Below are 22428 nucleotides of genomic sequence, written 5' to 3'. Positions count from 1 at the left end.
TTTGGGAACGTAGGTATCCTCTGTCCCGGTTCAAATGTACTACTGAATTCGTTAAGGAATTACAAATTATCGCAATTGGTTTCTTCTACATGAATGGTGCTTTGAAAAAGACAATGAAGGGTATTTTTTTTCGAACAAAAGAAACAATAGAACGTATTTTGTTTACAGGAAATTACATGTGTCATAATAATACGGTACATATAGGGTAGGTTTTTTTTATAGTAAACGCATATACAAACATATGCCTATTTCTGCCGTGAAGCAGTAATGCGTTTCGGTTTGAAGGGTTGGACAGCCGTTGTAACTATACTGAGATCTTAGAACTTATATCTCAAGGTGGGTGGCGCATTTACGTTGTAGATGTCCATTGGCTCCAGTAACCACTTAATACCAGGTGGGCTGTGAGCTCGTCCACCCATCTAAGCAATAAAAAAATATATATACATATATGTATTTCGGAATTTCATCATAACTGTCCGGTTGTCAAATACAGTCCTTTTTGTTTCTAAGCTCTCTCCTCTTCGCATTATTTGGAGTCAATTTAATTTTGAGATTATGTTTCATCCACTGCATATTTGTCGTTAACAGTTGAAACAGATTTTTCTTATTTTATATACCGACTGCCATGTCGGTCTTCACTTTTTTTTTATTGCATATATGGGTGGACGAGCTCACAGCCCACCCGGTGTTAAGTGGTTACTGGAGCTCATAGATATCTACGACGTAAATGCGCCACCCACTTTGAGATATAAGTTCTAAGTCTCACGTATAGTTGTTACAACGGCTGCCCCACCCTTCAAACCGAAACGCATTACTGCTTCACGGCAGGGCGGTAGTACCCACCCGCGCGGACTCACAAGAGGTCCTACCACCAGTAATTACGCAAATTATAATTTTGCGGGTTTGGTTTTTTTATGATGTTATTCCTTCACCGTGGAAGTCAATAGTGAACATTTGTTGAGTACGTATTTCATTAGAAAAATTGGTACTCGCCTGAGATTCGAACCCCGGTGCATCACTCAATACGAATGCACCGGACGTCTCATCTTCTAGGCCACGACGACTCACTGAAGTAATTATGTCGATTTCTGTTACTAAGCGCCTGGATTACCTGAGTTTGCCTTCTTTTGTTTTTAACGTATGTTTTACTGTTTTAGGTCTCTTAGAAATAGATTCATCTTCAGTATCTTCAGATTCGTCTTTCCCAGAGTCTACTAAATATTCCAACGCCTTAGTAACATATATTGCTTCAGTGCGCCACGTAGAGTACCGGTGATCTAAATAGCAACTTTTTTCAATCACATAATCTAAGGCACATAATCTTATAATCTATAACCTAACTATATAGTCTAATCTATTTATTATAATTATGTAGTAAGCGCTTTTTCATTAAGCTCTTGGGGTCTCCTCAACACATGTCTCTAACTTATCAATCTACGTTTGGTCTACTTCCAGCATTAAGTCGATTTAAAGCAAATTCATACATGCTTTTGATGAAATTTATTTTGTGATAATTTTGTTGATTCGTTTTGTTTATGATCTATTTTTCTCTGACGTCGTGTATTATCGTTATGACGACAGTTTCTGACTCTTTCCTTTGGTTTTCATTGAAATTTTCGTATCGCCGATTCCATACCCGAAGGTGTTTTTAACTGTATGTTCATAAGCCTCAACAAACCTTTTATTTTTTATAGCACAAGCTAACTATAGTCTCATCGCGATAGTATTTATACATTATAAATAGATACATTATAAAATAATTTTAATCTACGTAGAATCTAATTGTCTTCGTAATCGTAAATCTAATTATTCGAAAGAGCACCTTCCGCCATAGTACATAACTACAGCGTACCAACATTTGTGGTAGCATCATTGTATTCCCAGAGGGCGTTCCAACTCGACAGTCGACTGACTGAACCAAACAGCTAATAGATTTAAGCTTAAGCTTACACTGAGCTGTGTTCATGTTCGGGGTAATTCAGTTTTCAGCAATTTAACTGTGGCATACAACTAGATATACAGTACCTGTGTCTTGAATTAACGGGCTGAATGTGTGTGTGTGGTTTTTACATTATAAAAGTTTTAATTAAAACAACTTTTACGTTTTTGTGTAATCGTTAAGTACGGTCAGGGTTTTTTTTATGAGCAAAGATAACCTTAAGCGTATTTAAAATTGATTTATTTTAAGAATTTCAATTATGGTGTACTGATATTATTCACGTAAATATTTAGTTCTCGTGGTTTGTCCCGCTGTAGTACGTTGATAATTGGAAAAACGGTTCAACAGATGTAACTGGTATATACTTTATTGGTACTGTCACTATAATAATAGTCTTACAATATGCATTGGTCTTGCAATAGGCAAAGCAATAGCAAACTAATGTTAAAAATAATCTACGTTTTCAGTGTTAGCCAAACTCCGCTTATGGCCTGGTGGCTGACAAAATAGACTCAGCATTGGCGTTGGAATGCATGAAACCCGTAATAAGCTTGGTCAACAGAAATATTTTAATCTAGTCTAAGTATCTGTCGCTATTTGGACCTAAATATCCCAATATCGAAGGAAAATAAAAGGTTGATGAGCTAGCAAAGACGGGGTATGGGATTGATCACAATGAGGATGGCTCATAATGCTCTGAGCGTTTACTCCACAATCTATTAACGGCCCGAACAAGACCTCGAAGGATCTTCTTTTTCTTTTTACTCTTATCACAGTACGTGGGGACGACGCAGTATGTCCTCTTTTTCAAAATCCATCCTAGTCTTTTTACTACGCCCCCTCCTCACATTACAATCTTCTGTCATACGCGAGTCTTTTTGGCCACATGACCATCCTCTTTATACATAATAATTATGCCCATATGACTCGAGGGATAAAATATCTATGTTTTGTCGTAGTGAAAGTATTATTGATAAAACGCAAAGTCTTGGTAGAAAGTCAGCTAAGATATTTTCTTGGATCCCTCACAGTTACTGGGAAGAATCTACGTAAAATAAAATCAGCTGTTGATGATTCAACTTGTCGATTCTGTATTGAGGTTGGGGCAATTGTGCAACACCAATTTGTGACTGCTTCAACCGTACAAGGATAAGGCTGAGCATCTTGGACAAAGGGTACCCGTACATGGGCTCCAATCTTTAAATGCCATTTCACGATTCTTGATTTTCGATTCTTCAATTGTTTGGATATGTGGAGAAGACAAAAAGACATAAACAATTCCAAAGATGTCGCGCATTGTTTCGAGCAATCATTTGTCCAGCTCTTAAAGTCCAAGAAATGTCCGCACAGGGATAGCACCAACGATTTGTTTAAATCTGCCCATACCCATGTTTTGATTTTAAAACATGGGTATGGGCATGATGGGCATGATGGGATATTAAAGATCATCATATAAAGCTGGCTATCAATGATAGTTCGACAAAGTGTCGCCCTCCGGTCGCAATCGTCAATAAAACAAAATGGTACACCAAAAATATTTTCGCCCCGAAATTTCGACGCTCGCAACAAAGAGCTGAACATTTTTCGTCGAATGCAGTTTGTTGAACAACAAATTAGTTCGACGTCGGCTTCTCTAAGCCGAACTATATAGTTTTGTTCAAAAGCTTTTTGTTTTTACCTACTTTGTACTAGGATTTTTTAAATCAAAACTCCTTCAATTCATGTGAATAGGATATTTATTTTTAGAGTTTATTGGCTCATTCAATACGGTCTTAGCCATTGCCATGTGCTGACGCTTGTAACAGCGCCGAAATAAGGGGGAGGCCTCAATTGCTATAATTGAAAGTATAGTTACAACGGCTGCCTCACCCTTCAAACCGAAACGCATTACTGCTTCACGGCAGAAATAGGCAGGGCGGTGGTACTTACCCGCGCGGACTCACAAGAGGTCTTACCACCAGTAATTATGTAAATTATAATTTTGCGGGTTTGATTTTTATTACACGACTAGCGACCCGCCCTCGCTTCGCTTCGGAAACATTAAAACACACATCTAACAAAAAAATAAATAAAAAAAAATAAAAAAAAGTAGGCTATGTTCATCAGGGACAATGTCGGCTTCTAATGGAAAAAGAATTTTTCAAATCGGTCCAGTAGTTTCGGAGCCTATTCGAAACAAACAAACAAACAAATCTTTCCTCTTTATAATTTTTATATATTACACGATGTTATTCCTTCACCGTGGAAGTCCATCGTGAACATTTGTTGAGAACGTATTTCATTAAAAAAGTGTCTCCGCATGGGATTCGAACACCGTTGCATCGCTCAACACGAATGCACCGAACGTCTTATCCTTTAGGCTACGACGACTTCAAAATCATAAATAATAAAACAAGTCTTAAACAATTTTGTGTGAATTGGTAATCATTTCAATGTTCATTAAGTAGATAGATTAACTTGGTTCTCCTCTGTGTGTCAATTAAAATAGCTACTCCAGTTGCGTCAGAGCGCGTCCTTTACTTCACCTTACATGTTTGAGGGGCGAATGTGGGTACATTGTACATTAGTAAAAATATACATTATGTTCTGTGTTATAGAATTTAACAGAGTTTAGAACATTTCCACCTGAGGAGCGCTTCTATCGTTATAGCGTTAGTTTCATATTTTTTTATTGCTTATGGTAGATTCCCACATAGCGTTAAACCAAAATTCGTATTGTATAACGGCTGTTTTAAGCTTCAAAGCAAAAAGCGTGTCTACTTCGCGGTAGAATTAGGCGGTATCCATCGATGCGACCTTACAATAAGACCTAGTGTAAGTAAAATGTAATTTAAGTATGATTAAGGTACTATAGAGTTGAGGAGATGAACTTTTAACTGGTGGTAGGACCTATTGTGAGTCCGCACGGGTAGGTTTCACCGCCCTGCCTATTTCTGCCGTGAAGCAGTAATGCGTGTCGGTTTGAAGAGTGGGGCAGCCGTTCTAACTATACTGAGACCTTAGACCTTATATTTCAAGGTGGGTGGCGCATTTACGTTGTAGATGTGTATGGGCCACTAAGTGACCACTTAACACCAGGTAGGCTGTGAGCTCATCCACCCATCTAAGCAATAAAAAATTAAAATAATAATAATTAAATAGCTGTATCGCAACATTTTTTTTGTGAAATGTGTCTATATGCAAGATAAACGCGTAACTAACGACTCGCATATGAATGGGTAACAAAGTAACAAATTAAAATCGTAACGCTTTGTTCCATTGGGAGTGCTCAGAATAAAGGTAGAGGGAGGAGTACAGAGGCGACATTGTTGATTTAATATGAATTGTAGCCTTAGAACTGTAAACTTAGTTATTTTTGTATCAGTCAAAATTAGTTAGTATTGTTTTACTTATATCAACACTAATGTTGTTGTACAAATTCAGAACTATGTCTTGTTTTGTCGTGCGCACATAACTTATGTTGCAAGCCAAATTTTGTTTCTTTTTACTTGTGTTTTTTATGTATCTTTTTAGCTTGTGACGTGTATTGCGAGCCTAATAAATAAATATAAATAAACAAAAATTGTTACGCGCTAGGGCTAGGGATTAAAAAAACGTACACCGAATTACAAATTAAATACTTACAACACGTAAGGTACACTTCGAAAACCGCAGCTCACTTCTATCGCTTCGCTTCAGGTGATCTGTTCGCTGTTTTTTTTTTCGAGTAGAACCAATTATTAACTTATCATCTCTGCAAAGCGTTTATAGTGGACGCGATAAGTCTACAATTACACAGAACATTTCCGATAGTTCTAGTTGTTTTGATACACGTTTTCGCTATTTGACAAGAGATGGCGCTACACTTCTTGGGCGTTCCCGATAGTACTAGTTCTTTTGATATTCGTTTCTGCTACTTGATGACAGATGTTACTCTTACCGGCATAACGCTATTATTAAACCACAACAATAACAATAAAACTTTTGCAATTAATTATTTTAATACGTAAATTCATTTAAAGTAGAAATCTACGCGGTCTTTGCTAAGGGATGCATTCTTTAAATTGTGTATTTTAAAGACTAGCTATCCGCCCACATTTATGTCTCCTCCTACACATTATATCGCGTAGGCGGATACCCGCACTTAGAAGTGGGATGAAAGGTAACGTTCCCGAGGCTCAAACTATTTTCATAAAGAAATTTCGACTAAATCGGCTCAATTGTCGTAGCTTTCAAATCATACCGAAACACACCTAGTTTTGTTTCTTTATATCTTTTTGCCATGTAACCTCTAAGAGTAAAAAATGTTTATAAATATGTCCACTGACTCGGGTAAACATTCGTGTGAAAAACAGGTTTGTCTGCTCTTTGTCTAGGTATGTAATATACATATGTGTATCTAAATCAGTCTCTGGTTTTTATTGTGCAGGGAATCCTAGTTTGGGGTTGACTTGTCCCCGGTTACTATTATTATACTATAAGACAAGAGCTTTAGAGTATAAAAGTAAATTATAAGAATATTTTACAAATTTTATTAATTTACATTTACAAATTTTTTCAGAATATGCGATTTTACTACATTTCTCCTAAAAACAGTTCAGGAGAACCAAAGAGATCTGCGTGAATAAACAAATAGACATAGGTTAGGTTATATGCAGATAAGATTTGATTATAATTCAGGAATAAAGTACGGTATTTATGACCTTTGGTAACCAATGAACACCAGTTGCGCCTTGAGATCTATCAGTAAGCCAATGTAATAGAAATACCTCGAGGAAAAATCAGTCACATTGAGCTTAACATTTATTATGATAAATCATCTGCACACCGCCGCCACTAGGAGCCACAGCAACAAAAACCTATTTATCAGTTCTCACCTTTAATTGTAAAATGTACAAATATACTCTTTCTTTTTGCTAATATATTTTATTTTTATAAACCTAAAAGAAATTATTTTATAATTCGTTCTATTTCAATTTTAAGGAGATTCTCAGTTACATTTATTATACATATTCTTGTTTTGAATATTTGAAAAGATCATTTTGCACGTAATATTATTAAAACGAGTGTCGGTTAAACATTGGCTAAATGGAGATCCGAACTTGACTAGGCGCCAACAATGAAACCGCACTTAACACTAGATCGGAACAGATTTGGCTCAAGTGAATCTGTGTTTTAAACTCTCTTATACGTAATGGGTCGCACCTGTCGAAGCTGTGGTTTTTCCTTGACATTTATTAGGCAATATTACAAAAAGTGCGTGTCTTAAAAAAATATTCTGTTATAGTCTTTTTATAAACAATTCAAAACGTCCAAACCAATTTTGCTAGTGGTAGGACCACTTTTGAATCCGCGCGGGTAGGTACCACCCCGCCTATTTCTGCCGTGAAGCAGTAATGCGTTTTGGTTTGAAGGGTGGGGCAGCCGTTGTAACTATACTTGAGACCTTAGAACTTTAAATTCAAGGTGGGTGGCGCATTTACGTTGTAGATGTCTATGGGCTCCAGTAACCACTTAACACCAGGTGGGCTGTGAGTTCGTCCACGCATCACTGCAATAAAAAAATTGTTCGGTGAACATCGGCTTACTGGTGATAGGGAGAATCTTGTGAGTCCGCGCGAATAAGCACCACTACCCTGCTTATTTCTGCCGGGAAGTAGTAATGCCTTTTGGTTTTAAGGGTAAGGCAGCCGTTCCACTATACCGCCCCAGCCTGCGAAGGCGGGGCCTGGCAGAAGCCGCAACAATCCAAAGGGGTGTGTGAATGCCGCCCAGCCAGCGCAACACCCCCAGCCCCGTCCATTGCCTCCCGCCCCGTCCAACATGGACGCAGCCTGGACGACGGTAGTGAAGCGGGGTCGAAGGAGGGCGCAAGACGTACCTAACCCCCGTCCCGTTCCGACAGTCAAGGCTCCCCAGGTAGTGGGTCGAGCAGCAACTGAAGGGAAAAGAAAGGGAGGGCGCAAGGCAAGAAAACCGCGCGCCCCGCGGTCGGCGGCTGTCGTATTGGAGCTGCTGCCAGCTGCCAAGGAAAAGGGCATTACCTATGGGGAGGTGATGGCCCGGGCGCGCGCTAGCGTCGACGTGGATGCCATGGGCGTGGAGGGTGGCCTCCGAGTCCGGCACACCGCCAACGGGGCCCGGTTGCTGGAGTGTCCTGGTGCCAACACCAGTGCGGCCGCGGACAAGCTAGCAACCCGGCTCCGTGAAATCCTGCCGGACCCAGAAGTGGTGCGTATAGACAGGCCCGTCAAAATGGCAGAAGTCAAAGTGACGGGCCTGGATGAATGCGCCACAAAGGAGGAAGTGGCCGCCGCCATTGCATCGCAGGGCAATTGCGCCCTCACGCAGGTCAGAGTGGGAGAGCTGCGAAGCTCTTACTCTGGAGCCTTCACTGCGTGGGCGCGTTGCCCTATGCAGGCGGCCACGCTCCTGGCTACGCCTCCACAAGGTCGGCCCGCCGACTCACCAGGGAGGCTGCGCGTGGGCTGGGTGATGGCCCACGTGCAGTTACAGAAGGCCCGCCCCTGGCGATGCCTCCGGTGCTTCGGCACCGGGCACGGCCTCGCCAGGTGCCCATCGGCCGTGGACCGCAGCGGGCTTTGTTTCCGCTGCGGCCAGCCCGGACACAAAGCGGTCTCCTGCACAGCCGCCGCGCCACACTGCGTGCTATGCGACGCGGCGAAACGGCGGGCCGATCATCGGGCTGGGGGCCCGGCCTGTCTTTCCGCCCCCTCCTCCACAAAGAGGAGGCGTGGCGGGAAAAAGAAGAAAATAGCAGAGGAAGAGCCGGCTGCGTGTAAAGCAGCCGGCCAGTCAGTTCCCGCCGCGGCCGTCGGGCCGCAAGGTGGGACGGAAGACGAGGGAGCGATGGACGTGACACCTCAATAATGGATCACGTCCATCGTTTCCTCCAAGCGAACGTGAACCACTCCGCCAGGGCGCAGGATCTCCTCGTCCACACCATGGCGGAGTGGTTCATCGACATCGCGATCGTTGCGGAGCCATACTTCGTACCTCCCGACCGGGAGGATTCCTGGGCCGGAGATGTTGATGGCTCCGTGGCGATCGTGATGCGACAGTCAACGGCGTTACCCCCCCTTGGAATGGTGGCCAGGGGATCCGGGTACGTCGTAGTTAGGGTCAACGAAACCGTCGTGATCGGGGTGTACTTCTCTCCGAACAGGAGTCTCGCTGAGTTCGAACGGTTCCTGGGTGGGCTCGAGGCGTTGGTTCATCGCTTCGAGTCTCGCCCGGTGATACTGGCGGGGGACCTCAACGCTAAATGTACAGCGTGGGGCTCACCCCGCACGGACTCGCGCGGCGAGTTCCTGTCGGAGTGGGCTTTCGCGACCGGTCTCTGTCTTCTGAACCGAGGTTCGGTCGCGACCTGCGTGCGGTGGAACGGGGAATCACACGTGGACGTGTCGTTCGCGTCTCCGTCCGCCGCACGCCGTGTCCGTGGCTGGCGTGTTCTCGAGGGGGCGGAGACGCTCTCGGACCATCGGTTTGTCCGATTTGAGCTCTCCGTTTCCACTTCGTTGAATACGCCGGCCGAAGACGCCCGCGGCGAGGAGGAGCTCCCGCGTAGCGCTCCCCGATCATTCCCACGATGGGCACTGAAGCGCCTGAATAAGGTGCTCGCGGTGGAGGCGGCCACAGTGGCCGCGTGGGCGCCGATGCCCGCGCGTCTAGTGGACGTGGAGTCGGAGGCCGATTGGTTCCGGGGTACGATGCGTCGCGTCTGCGATGCTGCGATGCCCCGGGTCAGCGGCCGCGCTCCACGTGGTGGTGCGTATTGGTGGACGCCCGAGATCGCACTCCTCAGAGAGGAGTGCGTGCGGGCACGCCGCCGAAGCGCCCGCCACCGCCGTCGCCGTCTTCGCGGTATGGATTTCGCGGAGGTGGCGGCCCGCTTACATGCCGACTGCCGTGAGAAGCAGGAGGTTCTGCGGCGGGCCATCGGCGAGGCCAAGTCTCAGAGCATGAAGACGCTCCTGGAGACGCTCGATCAGGATCCCTGGGGGCGCCCGTACCAGACGGTACGCAAGAAATTGCGACCGTGGGCGCTCCCGGTGACGGAGCGTCTCCAGCCTCAGCAGCTGCGGGATATTGTCTCCGGGCTATTCCCGCGGATGGAGAGGGACTTTGAGCCCCCCTTCATGGGCGTGCCGCCACGCCTTGACGTGAGCGGTGATGCCCCTGCTGAGGTGGTTCCTCCGAGCATATCGGAGCAGGAGATTCGTGCGGCCGTGTCGAGGATGCGGAGGAAAGACGCGGCCCCCGGCCCTGACGGTGTTCACGGTCGGGTTTGGGATTTGGCCTTCGGTGCCCTTGGGGACCGGCTCGTGCGGCTCTTTGAAGCCTGCCTCGAGTCGGGGCGGTTTCCAAAGCAGTGGAAGACGGGCAGACTTGTTCTGCTAAGGAAGGAGGGACGCCCTGCGGACTCACCTGCGGGGTATCGTCCCATCGTGTTGCTGGACGAAGCGGGAAAACTGCTCGAGCGGGTGGTGGCCGCCCGCATCGTCCAGCACCTGACGGGAGTGGGTCCTGATCTGTCAGCGGAGCAGTTCGGATTCAGGGAGGGCCGCTCGACCATCGACGCGGTGATGCGCGTGCGCGCCCTCTCTGATGAGGCTGTCGGCCGGGGTGGGGTTGCACTGGCGGTGTCCCTGGACATCGCCAATGCGTTCAACACCCTGCCCTGGTCGGTAATCGCGGGGGCGCTGCAGTATCATGGCGTCCCTGCGTATCTCCGTCGGCTGATCGGGTCCTACCTCGAGGATAGGTCGGTCGTGTGCACCGGGCACGGTGGGACGGTGCTCCGCTTCCCCGTTGAGCGCGGTGTTCCACAGGGGTCGGTCCTTGGCCCTCTCTTGTGGAACATCGGCTATGATTGGGTCCTGCGGAGCGCCCTTAGCGCTCCTCTCCCGGGTCTAAGCATAGTTTGCTACGCGGACGACACTTTGGTCGTGGCCCGGGGGAAGGATTTGCGCGAGTCTGCTCGTCTTTCCTGCGCGGGGGTGGCCTTCGTCATCGGCAGGATCCGACGGTTGGGTCTGGAGGTGGCGCTTGATAAATCCCAGGCCCTGTTGTTTCACGGGGCCCGGAGAGCGCCGCCTCAGGGGGCCCACCTCGTGATCGGAGGCGTTCGCGTCGAGATCGAGGCAACCGGGTTGCGGTACCTCGGTCTCGTACTGGACGGTCGTTGGAGCTTCCGCGCTCACTTTGAAAGATTAGGTCCCCGACTGATGGCGGCTGCCGGTTCGCTGAGTCGGCTGTTGCCGAACGTCGGGGGGCCTGACGTGGTAGTGCGCCGCCTCTACACGGGGGTGGTGCGGTCGATGGCACTGTACGGGGCTCCCGTGTGGTGCCACGCCCTGACCCGTGACAACGTTGCGGCGTTGCGACGTCCGCAGCGCGCGATTGCGGTCAGGGCGGTTCGTGGATACCGCACCGTCTCGTTTGAGGCGGCGTGCGTGCTAGCTGGGACGCCTCCCTGGGACTTAGAAGCGGAGGCGCTCGCTGCGGATTACGCGTGGCGATGCGATCTCCGCTCCAGGGGGGAGCCGCGTCCCGGCGTGGCGGAAGTTCGAGCGCGGAAACTTCAATCTCGGCGTGCCGTGCTCGAGGCGTGGTCTCGCCGCCTGGCGGACCCCGCCTACGGGCGACGGACAGTCGAGGCGATCCGCCCGGTCCTCTCGGACTGGGTGAATCGCGACCGAGGACGTCTCACCTTCCGAGCGACGCAGGTGCTCACGGGACACGGCTGTTTCGGTCGCTACCTGCACCTCGTCGCCCGGAGGGAGCCGACGCCGAAGTGCCACCACTGCAGTGGCTGCAACGAGGACACGGCGGAGCACACGCTCGCGTACTGCACCGCTTTCGCGGAGCAGCGCCGCGTCCTCGTTGCAAAAATAGGACCGGACTTGTCGCTTCCGACCGTCGTGGCTACGATGCTCGGCAGCGACGAGTCCTGGCAGGCGATGCTCGACTTCTGCGAGTCCACCATCTCGCGGAAGGAGGCGGCGGAACGGGAGAGGGAGAGCTCTTCTTCCCTCTCGGCGCCGTGCCGCCGCCGTCGAGCCGGGGTTCGGAGGAGGGCGTTTGTCCAGCTCCAGCCCCTATGAGGAGGCAGTCTCCTCCCGGTGATGGTCACGGGGCGACCTAAGGGGGTTGAGGCTGCGCCGCACGCTACCGTCACTCTAGCGCGCTGGCACCAGGAGGACGGGACGGCGCGTCGGCGGCTGCGGACTGCGATGCGGTCCGCATTTTCGTCGTCGCTGTCGTCGCCGAACATACTGTTGAAGAGCAACCCGGTCGGCGGTGTATCGCGTTCCGACCCGGCAGGCTGGTTCTGGCCCAGCGGGGTATCCCGGAACACCAGCGGCACCGCCCGGGCGGCCTGGTAGGGCCGCCGTACCGCGGAGACCGACGTCGTTGGTCGTCGACTATCGCCTCGACGACCCGTCGGTCGGGCGTCCTCGGGGTGGCGCCGCGTGTCTGGTTGTAGTGTTGACCGCGGGAACCCCCCTACTCTGAACGGGTTCTGACCCCGGACGGAGATCGGACGTCGGGTGTAAGAGTGCAGGGGAGTCGTTTAGTGGGTGGGCCCTAAAATCCTTGGGCCCGCGATCTGCTCTCAACACCTGCAGATCGTTGAGTCTCACATACCCCGCGCGCCCCCTAGGCGCGGGGACCTCGTAGGAGGTTCGGCCCCCGGCCCGAAAAAAAAAAATAAAAAAAAAAAAAAAAAAAAAAAAAAAAAAAAAAAAAAAAAAAAAAAAAAAAAAAAAAAAAAAAAAAAAAAAAAAAAAAAAAAAAAAAAAGCCGTTCCACTATAAAAGTGAAACTTAGAGCTCATGTCTCATGATTGGAAGCAGCCACAGATCATAGAAACACAGTTGTTGTTTCTATGATCTGTGGAAGCAGCATTTACGTTGTTGATATCTATGTGATTCTGTAACCACTTAACTTGAAGTGGGCCGTGAGTTCGTCCACTCGTTAAAGCTTGAAAAAAACAACAAATTCACAACACGATAACTGGCTAAGTACTGTTAGTGAAAAATATATTTTCTTAAATACTTCTTTTGATCTAATTCTAAATATATTTTAAGTTTAAAAAAAAAAAACAAAAAATGCACCTTTATTAATCTCTAATTTCATATCTCTTCTCGCAAATTTTATGTCCTTTTATTTTTCGATTCTGAATAGGATATTAGAACGAAGTTATAAAATTCTTGTATTATCATCGGGTTCGTTGATTTTTGTGAAAATTTTCTATTTGATATGACGTTTTAAGTTGATGAAAATGAGGTCTAAAGATTCCATTACATACAAACATGCAGATATACCATTCCAAGCCAATGAGGGCGTGTTTAAAATAGTCTTAATCTAACTCTTTTTAAGCTACAAGCTTGCGTTTCGTTCATTCGATGGAGTTTAAAATTAACACCATTATTATTAGTAATTTTTCTATACAATTTTTTTTACGAAATAACTTTTATCAATACAAAAATACGTATATAGGACGCAAATAGAAATGTTGTCGTAAAATCTGCATCGAGCATTAAAGCGCTGTTTTTATCATAACAAACCTTATTATAACTTAGCTAACGTTGTGTGAGCTTAGGCATTACTGTCATATTTAGTTTGAATTAAATTATCATTTCCTCAGCTCGTGTAGCAATTTCCGCAGTAGAATTTTACAGCCGCTTCAGCGCTTCATTAGTAACTCGTAAGGGCTTGCTTTACGCATCAGCTCCGACTCCCACACGATCAGATCGCTAGTACGTGTCATTGACCGTTTGAGGTAGGCGACACGACAAGGCGGTTCGATCGTTGCGCTTTCTCTTAAATAAATAAACAGCAGATGCACTGGTCGCCGTGTTCTAATTCCAATTGAAATATTATTCAACATGAAAATGTAGAGTGAAATGTTTTTATTTTAGTCTTATAATAAATGAAATAATAACAAATGTTATCTGAACACGTGCTGGTTTAAGCTTTCGTTCGAAATACGAAATTTCGGAAGTTGCCAGAAGAATTCGGAACCTTGAAGGTTTTTCAAATTATGTACGAAAAAAAAAAAAACACATAAGCCGTTATTATTGGAAGTAACCACACACGCGGGACGCTTGTTCCGAACCATAGACAGAATTTCAATAGGCAAGTTCGCTTATGAAACAAACCGAGGTCAGCGGCGGCGTGTACCGCGTAGCTATAATCAAAATCTTGCGTGATCGGAACCCTCACGAAATCATTTCTGTCTGCTTCAACCGAAAGTGGTATAAAACAAGGGGAGTTATTACATCGGAATGGACGTGCAAAATCAGTGTACCGGTGTTGTCGGTGGTTCATGTGGCGTGCATTTCGATTGTGGAACAAGGCGCGGAGGAAAAATCGAATTTCCATGTCGGCAGTCGAGGCTGAGGCGGCGCGGCGCACACATCGCGCACACAGCGCCCGCGCGCGCCTTCTCCCGCGAAACTTCGCTTCACGTAATTCAAAACTTCTACGCGCCATCCGAACAGACTAGTGTTAGTGTACGCGTTTCCGTGTCTATGGTACGGTGGGCTAATTAACGGATTATGGGCCGGGCAAGGGTCGGCCCGGGCGCGGGTCAACTCGCCGTCCTAACGTACGAAATTCGTATTCTTCATTACAAGGTGACGTCATTATCGCGGTCGATCGTGTTGCAATAAAATCGCGATCGTGGCAATAATAAAACGTTTTCGTTAATTACCGATTTAATAATAGTTGCATTGTCTCATTCGTCAGTCGTAAAGTTTTAGCGTATAATAAAATAATCCGCAGATTACGACCTTCGCGGATTATTGATTAAAAACATCATTGTGCGAAGCCCGTACCGCAAATAATGTTAATTTATTCTATGCTCCATAGAAATGTTTATACTCGATTGTGTATCGGAATTGTCTTTGTGTTATAAACTTCTGTCATATAATATAAAAGTGCATCCGTTTTTTTTAAGTTTCATGTTTTCATATAGTGTACTTACAGATTAACAATGCTATTTCACCAAATCGATTGGACGCCGGTAAGCTTGGTTAATTCTCAATGAAAATAAAAAATATTATAAAAACGATAGGTATTATATTCAACTATTCGAATATTATAGTAAAATCACCGACACCGAATCATATATCTTATGAGTCGACTATTATCAAAGCCGGCAATGTGACTTTTGGACAATTATTGGTAAATCAGAAAAACGAATTATTGACTTTGTATTCCATTGGCAGTCACAAAACTCTTCTGAACGACATCTTAGATAAATAACAGGTTAAGTATTAACCTTTATTTAATGCAGGTTTTGAACCGTATTCTTTGAAGGAGACGATTATATTCAAATCAATCTGTATTGACATATCAATAACATTTTTTTGTCCAAATGCACAGATTGCCACCTTTGATAATAGACGACTCTTATGAGCACTGAATAGCGTAAAATGATTTGCATAGATGAATTATACAATTTTCTGCTATTTTCCTTTTCAATAAATTTTCTTATAAATCCGTAACTTTCCTTCGTATGATATTGATCTATATTTCCTGTTTTGTAATATCACAATTTTAATGTACATAATATATCATTTAGGATTTTTTATGTTTACGTCATAGTTATAAAAAGAACCGAATGAAACGTGCAACCAAAAAGAATATAAAGAAATTAGAGTAAACTCTTATTTTCATTTTTTAATACATGTGCATGACTAAATGACTTTTTAAAGTACCTATTACCAGTGACTAATCTATACTAATACTAGCTGACCCGGCAAACGTTGTGTTGCCTTAAATAAGATTTCTAGGGAAATTCTACTGTAGAAAAAAAAATCTCATTTAACCACATAATACCTCATTATAAACAAAAAAAAAAAAATCCAAAAAATTAAAATAAAAAATAAATGTTTGGGGTGGACAACCCTTTTCACTTAGGGGTATGAAAAATAGATAGTAGCCGATTCTCAGACCTACTGAAGATACTATTGATACACAAAAAAAACCAAGAAAACATGGCTGAAAAATATAAAGTATTGTATAGCTCTCAAATAGACAGAAGACCGGCTTCGTCCTCATCCCTACTACGTGATGTTTGCTGGATGAGTGGTGACCGACTATCAATCGATCAGCTATCCTGGTGGGGATAGCGCTGATCGATTGATAGTTGATTAGTAGTCGACCGGTGAGGGCGGGAGATCAAATTCAATTTAAAAAAAAACATAATTAAAGGAACTTGAATTCATAAACTCTGAATAAGAATTTATCGTCCTACAATTATAATATTTGATTGCCATCTTGCAACCTTATTGCAGATATGTGCATAGAATAAAAAAAATATTAATCGGGATGGAAAAATAGGGGTTGATCGTATAAGAATGAAAATTGAAAGTAATATGATTTTTTTTATTTAAGTCATGACAAAACAAAATAAGAAACTTGCCAAAAAAAATTAAAGTTTATAATTAACAAATAAAAAATAGGGGTTGATCGTAGAGGGGTGAAAATTTCAGAGTAATATGATTTTTTTTATTCTACGTCATGATAAAATAAAAACAAAATTCTCGCAAAAAATTTTATAGTTTTTAATTATCAAATAAAAAATAAGGGTTGATCGTAGAGGGGTGAAAATTTAGGATTGTATGCATTTTTGTATGTTGTATCATAAAAAAATAGAAATAAAAAATTTTGTCTAAAAAATAAATAAAAAAATTTAGGGGTGGACTACCCCTAACATTTAGGGGGATGAAAAATAGATGTTGGCCGATTCTCATAGATACCGGATAAGCACAAAAAATTTCATCAAAATCGGTCAAGCCGTTTCGGAGGAGTATGGCAACGAAAACTGTGACACGAGAATTTTATATATTAGATATAAATCTACAATGGTTTTTACGGATGTTCCGTTATAACTACTGAACCATGCATCCGATTAACTTGAAACTTGGTATCCATGTAGAAAATACATGTACTTAATGAATAGGCCAATTTATATGAGTGTTGGACTCCCTAATAATAATGACAATAAATAATAATGTTAATTTTAAATGCCCAGCGAAGAGGACGAGTACGGCTAGTATTGTATATAACACAATCTATTTTTACTAAATACTCGTCAGATTTACTATTGTATAAATACGCAAACATTTTTATACTTTTTATTATGTAAGTCATATAAGTAAAAACATATTTTTACAGTCTTCGTTGTATTTAACTGGTGGTAGGACCTCTCGTGAGTCCGCGCGGGTAGGTACCACCACCCTGCCTATTTCTGCCGTGAAGCAGTAATGCGTTTCGGTTTGAAGGGTAGGGCAGCCGTTGTAACTATACTTGAGACCTTAGGACTTATATCTCAAGGTGGGTGGCGCATTTACGTTGTAGATGTCTATGGGCTCCAGTAACCACTTAACACCAGGTGGGCTGTGAGCTCGTCCACCCATCAAAGCAATTAAAAAATATATCCAAAAATGAGTACGTAAAAACATAAATATATGAATTTATCTATTTCTCGGCTATGGAGTAAAGAGAAATCGTAATGGACTACAAATACAAAGGCATCTTAACATAATAATCTCATATATCAATGTTAACATCTTATCCCTTCGGTTGTTGTATTAAGATAACACAACAAAGGGGATTGCCCACTCTCCATAGTGTGCTAGGCCCAAGATGGACATCAAATATTACTATAAAAATGTACTGATTCAAATTCTTAAATGTATTGGATACCTAAAAAATATATTGAAATTGACGCCACTATTATAAAAAATATAATAAAAATAAAAACTCGTTTTGAGGTTAATTTTCTATATAAATAAGTGTCGGATTGTGAGATACTTCAAGAACTTTTCTTTTCTTAATGTTTAAGATGTTCCTAATGTATTTTTATCCAATAGGGTATAAAAACACACTTAATTCTTTAAATATCTATATTTTCTTCATCTTCATACACAATTAGTATCATCTAAAAATAGCAAAGGAGAGCATATACACGGTTTTAAATCTCGGTCAGGGTAAAACCACAATTCAGACAATGTTTTTTAGTCGTAGTATGAAACGTTATTGATAAAAGTAAAATAAATCGAAGAAAAATCAAAACACATCCATTTTGTACGCAAGCACAACACCACAAGCAGCAAGCGAAGTGTCAGTCAGTCAGATTTTTTTTTTTTTTTTTTTTTAATTTATTTATTAGCCGGATACAAAGTCCATTGGCACTTTAAAATAAAGGTATAACAAAATATCTTACACAAATAACTATACTAACTTAACATTAAATACAATCAAATTATTTAAAACAAGGATGAGCTTTAAATTTTCTCAACCGTGTTTTTTATATAATAGTAAATAGATTTAAATAAAACTGGACATTTCAGTAAATCTTGGACACGGCGGGGAATTTCTTTTTGTGATGGTTGACAATGTTGACATTGATGACTACCATTTGCATTGAGTAATGAGTCTAAAGCTGATCTTGTCGGGTTATTTGCTAAAGAATTTCCATGTTTAGTTTGATTATTCTCATAAAAATCCATCAATTTCATAATATCTGTTACTAGTATTAAACGTTGAAATTTAAAAGTCGGGCAACTCAAGAAGAGGTGGGATAAGTCGGCCTCATTTCCTCCACAGTATGTACATCTGTTATTATCTATAATTTTAAAACGAAATAAATGGCTTGGAGTCTGACAGTGGCCAAACCTCAAACGATTAATAATGGTTATAAATTTACGTTCATTGGCTCCTTTATATTTATCATACCATGGCTTACTTGGAAGTTCTTTTTGGATTTCTGCATACCAACTGCCTTTATGCTTTGAGCATAATTTCCAATAGCTTTCCCATAATTTGCGACTTCTTTGTTTTAGGTCAAAAAGAAAGTCCGTAAAAGGAACTCTGCATGAATTAGTATGATCCTCATCATAATTAGAATTGACGATACCATCTACAATTTCATTTCCCTTGATACCCCTATGAGAGGGCACCCATTTAAATGTTACTGGAGTATCCAAAGATGTCAATGCTTCTCTAATTTTATACAATAAATAATTATTTCTATAGTGAATATGACATTTGTCTAAAGCCATTAACACACTTTTTGAATCTGATATTATTAAGAACTCCATGTTATCATTTTGTAAACTTTGTAAGTACAATACAGCTTGATAGATAGCATAAGCTTCAGCTGTGAATATGCTGCAATTATTACTTAACATAAAACATTTTGAGGTTTTAGCCTGAGGATCATAGTAACCCGATTTCACTGCAGATGAAGATTTAGACCCATCAGTGTAGACTTTGTAACTGTTAGGTTTGGTACAGCAATAATCCAGAAAGTCTATATTATCTACTACACTGGACATATCTATATTTAATTTACATATAAGAGCTTTATATTTACAAAGGTATACAGGCCATAGTTCAGATTTGTGCATATTATCAGATAAATCAGTCATAAAGCTCATAATTCCCAATAATTCAGGGATCTGGTTATTGAGAACATTAGTCGCTGTTATACTAGAAGGCAAATACAGTGTATTGGTGACAGTTGTAGGATAAGAAAGTTTTGGAAGAAGAACATCATTCTGAGAAGTTATAACTTTCAGGCAGAATTTTTCAGCAATTAATAATCGCCGAATACATAGTGGTTCTACACATGACTCAACTTCCATAGAATTGATAGGAGTCGTACGCATTGCACCGGTAATAATTCTAAGAGCAATATTTTGGATAACATCAAGCTTTTTTAATAATACAGGACTAATATTCATATATGCCAAACAACTATAATCAAAATGGCTACGTACTAAGCTTTTATATAATAAACAAAGAATTTTTGGATCGGAACCCCAAAAAGTTCCTGCTAAGGACCGCAAAATATTAATACCTTTCAAAGCTCTACTACAAATATAGTCAATGTGTTTGGTGAACTTTAATTTAGTGTCAAAAATTACACCAAGAAACTTTTTTTTTGCTATTTTGAGGGATTAAATTATTGTTATACTTAACATTTACATTTGTATCAATACCATAAGCTAAAACTGAACTTTTACTACTATTTATATTTAATTTAAGTATCTCAGTATAATAGTAGTTAAGTTGACATAAAGCTGAATTAACTTTTGCTTGAGCAACCTGAAAATTACTGTCTACACTATATATTAAGATGTCATCAGCAAATTGTAATATTTTTACAGATTCAGTCACGTGTCTATATATTTGTGAAGTATAAAGGTTATACAGGATTGGAGATAAAGAAGACCCTTGCATCAACCCCTTGAAAGCTAATTTTGGACCATGAAAAACATTATTGTATTTAATGTATAAAGAACGACCAAAATACATATTGAAAATCCATTTTAAAAGTTTTCCTGGGAAACCCAAAGAATATAGCACCCTAATTAATTGGTGAAGATCTACATTATCATATGCCCCCTGCACATCAAGGAAAACACAAATTGCAGTAGAACCTGATAACAAACACTTTTTCATATCAGTCAGGTAAGCTATAAAACTTTCTGCTGCACTTTTGCCTTTTCTGAATCCAAACTGACAAGAAGGAATAAGTTTCTGGTTTTCAACAAAATAATCCAATCTAGTCTTAATCATTTGTTCAAACAATTTCCCTACACAAGACGTAAGAGAAATGGGCCTGTACGAATTAAAATCATCATTAGGTTTGTCAGGTTTTAACACTGGTATGACACATTGCAACCTCCAGGATTCTGGAATCAATTGCTGAGACCAAAGCGAATTTAAAATATTAAGTAGAATAAGTTTTACAGAAACGTGCAGATTTTGAAGCATAATATAAGGAATATCGTCAAGACCAGGGGTTGTATTCTTTCTTGAAGACAAAGCCAAGTCAAGTTCTTCAAAATAAAAAGAATTAAGTAGAAACATGCTCCACTGACTTCCGTCATTAAATTCAAATAAACCAGAAATATTATCATTGTTATTACTAGGCTGCGCTAACTTCTCTAAAAAACTTTCTATCCACTCATCATTTTTGGACAGATTTCTATTAATGTTAATTCTCTTAAATCTTCTAATAAAATTCCACACTCGGGATACTGGAGTGAATCTATTAAAAGATGAACAAAGACTTTTCCAACTGTCTTTCTTAGCCAGTTTGATAATAATTTTTTTCCTAGAATCTATTTTCTTATATTCTATATAATTGTCCATTGTCATATTACATCTATAATTAGCTAACGCTTCTCTTGATTTAGTTACAGCCTCAGCACAAGTATCATTCCACCAAGGAGCTGGAGGAGCAGACTTTTTACTAGAAGATTTATGTTTTAACAATGGAATACAGTTTTCTTTTAAACTAAGTAGCAATTTAGAAAATTCATCATATTGAACTAAAGGATCAACGGTTGAAGGAGAAAAATTATCAAATATATCTTTGGATTTGTCTTTGTACATATTCCAGTTTGTTTTATTATATAAATATTTATGTATAGACTCTTGAACTGTATATTTTTGAGTTGAGGTAATGATGTTAACAAAAGTAGGTAAATGATAGCTCCCTAAAGAGTCGTCACCGACATACCACTCACAAAGTGGTGCAATATCAGGGCTAACACAAGTAACATCAATGGCTGATGCATTATTACCAGGTCTAGAAATAGTAGTAGGGTCACCTGTATTTAAAATACATAAATCAGCATCATCAAATATATCAAATAATTCACGACCTCTTGAATTGGAAGTATCACAACCGAAAGCTATATTGTGAGCATTAAAATCACCAGAAACAAGACAAGGCTTGGGTAATTGCAAAATAATCTTTCTCAAAGTACTCAAACTAATGGAGCTATTATTTGGTGGACAGTAGACACAGAGCACCGAGACAGGACCACATACTGTTATTATAGAAATAGCTATAAATTGAATATTTTGATAGAAAGTAGTTTTTAAGACCTTAAATTTAATATTATTTTTTATTAAAATACCTACACCACCATGCTCATTTTTTGCATTTTTTCCAACAAAAATATAACCAGGTATATAAAAAGGCAGACCAGAATCTTTTAACCAAGTTTCATTCAGCAAGCACACATCTATTTTATTTTCATACAATAAAGATTTAAGAAGTGGTTTTTTATTATTGACACTCTGTATGTTATGTTGCATTAATCGTAAATAATCCATTATTTTGTTAAGTTTTGAATTAAGATCTCCTTAATGTGAGCAGTTGTGTTTGCTGTATTAGAATTGCCTAACATAACTAAAGTTTTGATAATTTTACTCAAGAACTGATCATCTTTAATGAGCTGATCATAAGAACCAATATTAGAAGGAGCAGACTGGACTGCAGTTGAGCTATGTGAAGAATTTTGTGATAACTTTTGTTTCTTAGGTTGGACAGTAGATGGAGCTAATTTATTGTGAGCTAACTTTACAACTGATTTATCATTAGGTAACAACGGAGGAAAATCACTTGACAATAATACAGTTGAATACATTTTAGATGAATAATTATT

General features: G+C 41.5%; 1 protein-coding gene and 1 long non-coding RNA gene across 4 annotated transcripts in view; both read left to right on the top strand.

Annotated features, from left to right (window-relative positions):
- The window catches only part of LOC105842471 (uncharacterized), a 120953-nt gene that overhangs the window by 43499 nt on the left and 55026 nt on the right, over nucleotides 1-22428 (top strand). Inside the window, exon 1 of one of the 3 annotated variants that reach the window (XM_062673440.1) lies at nucleotides 12998-14484. The exons of 1 other annotated variant lie outside the window; for it this stretch is intronic. The gene's annotated coding sequence lies outside the window, so the exon portion shown is untranslated. Of the gene's footprint in view, nucleotides 1-12997; nucleotides 14587-22428 lie in introns of those variants that run through there. One more of the 3 variants, XM_021352138.3, reaches the window with a different exon arrangement.
- LOC134200387 (uncharacterized) lies at nucleotides 6163-6838 on the top strand. Its single transcript, XR_009975282.1, has 2 exons — nucleotides 6163-6273; nucleotides 6480-6838. It is a non-coding gene; the product is annotated as an uncharacterized LOC134200387 (long non-coding RNA).

The sequence above is a fragment of the Bombyx mori genome, chromosome 17 (assembly GCF_030269925.1).
Source record: "Bombyx mori chromosome 17, ASM3026992v2".
Taxonomy (NCBI): Eukaryota; Metazoa; Arthropoda; class Insecta; order Lepidoptera; family Bombycidae; genus Bombyx; species Bombyx mori.
The sequence above is the reverse complement of the archived record's forward strand: the minus strand, read 5'-3'. Positions and strand labels throughout refer to the sequence as shown.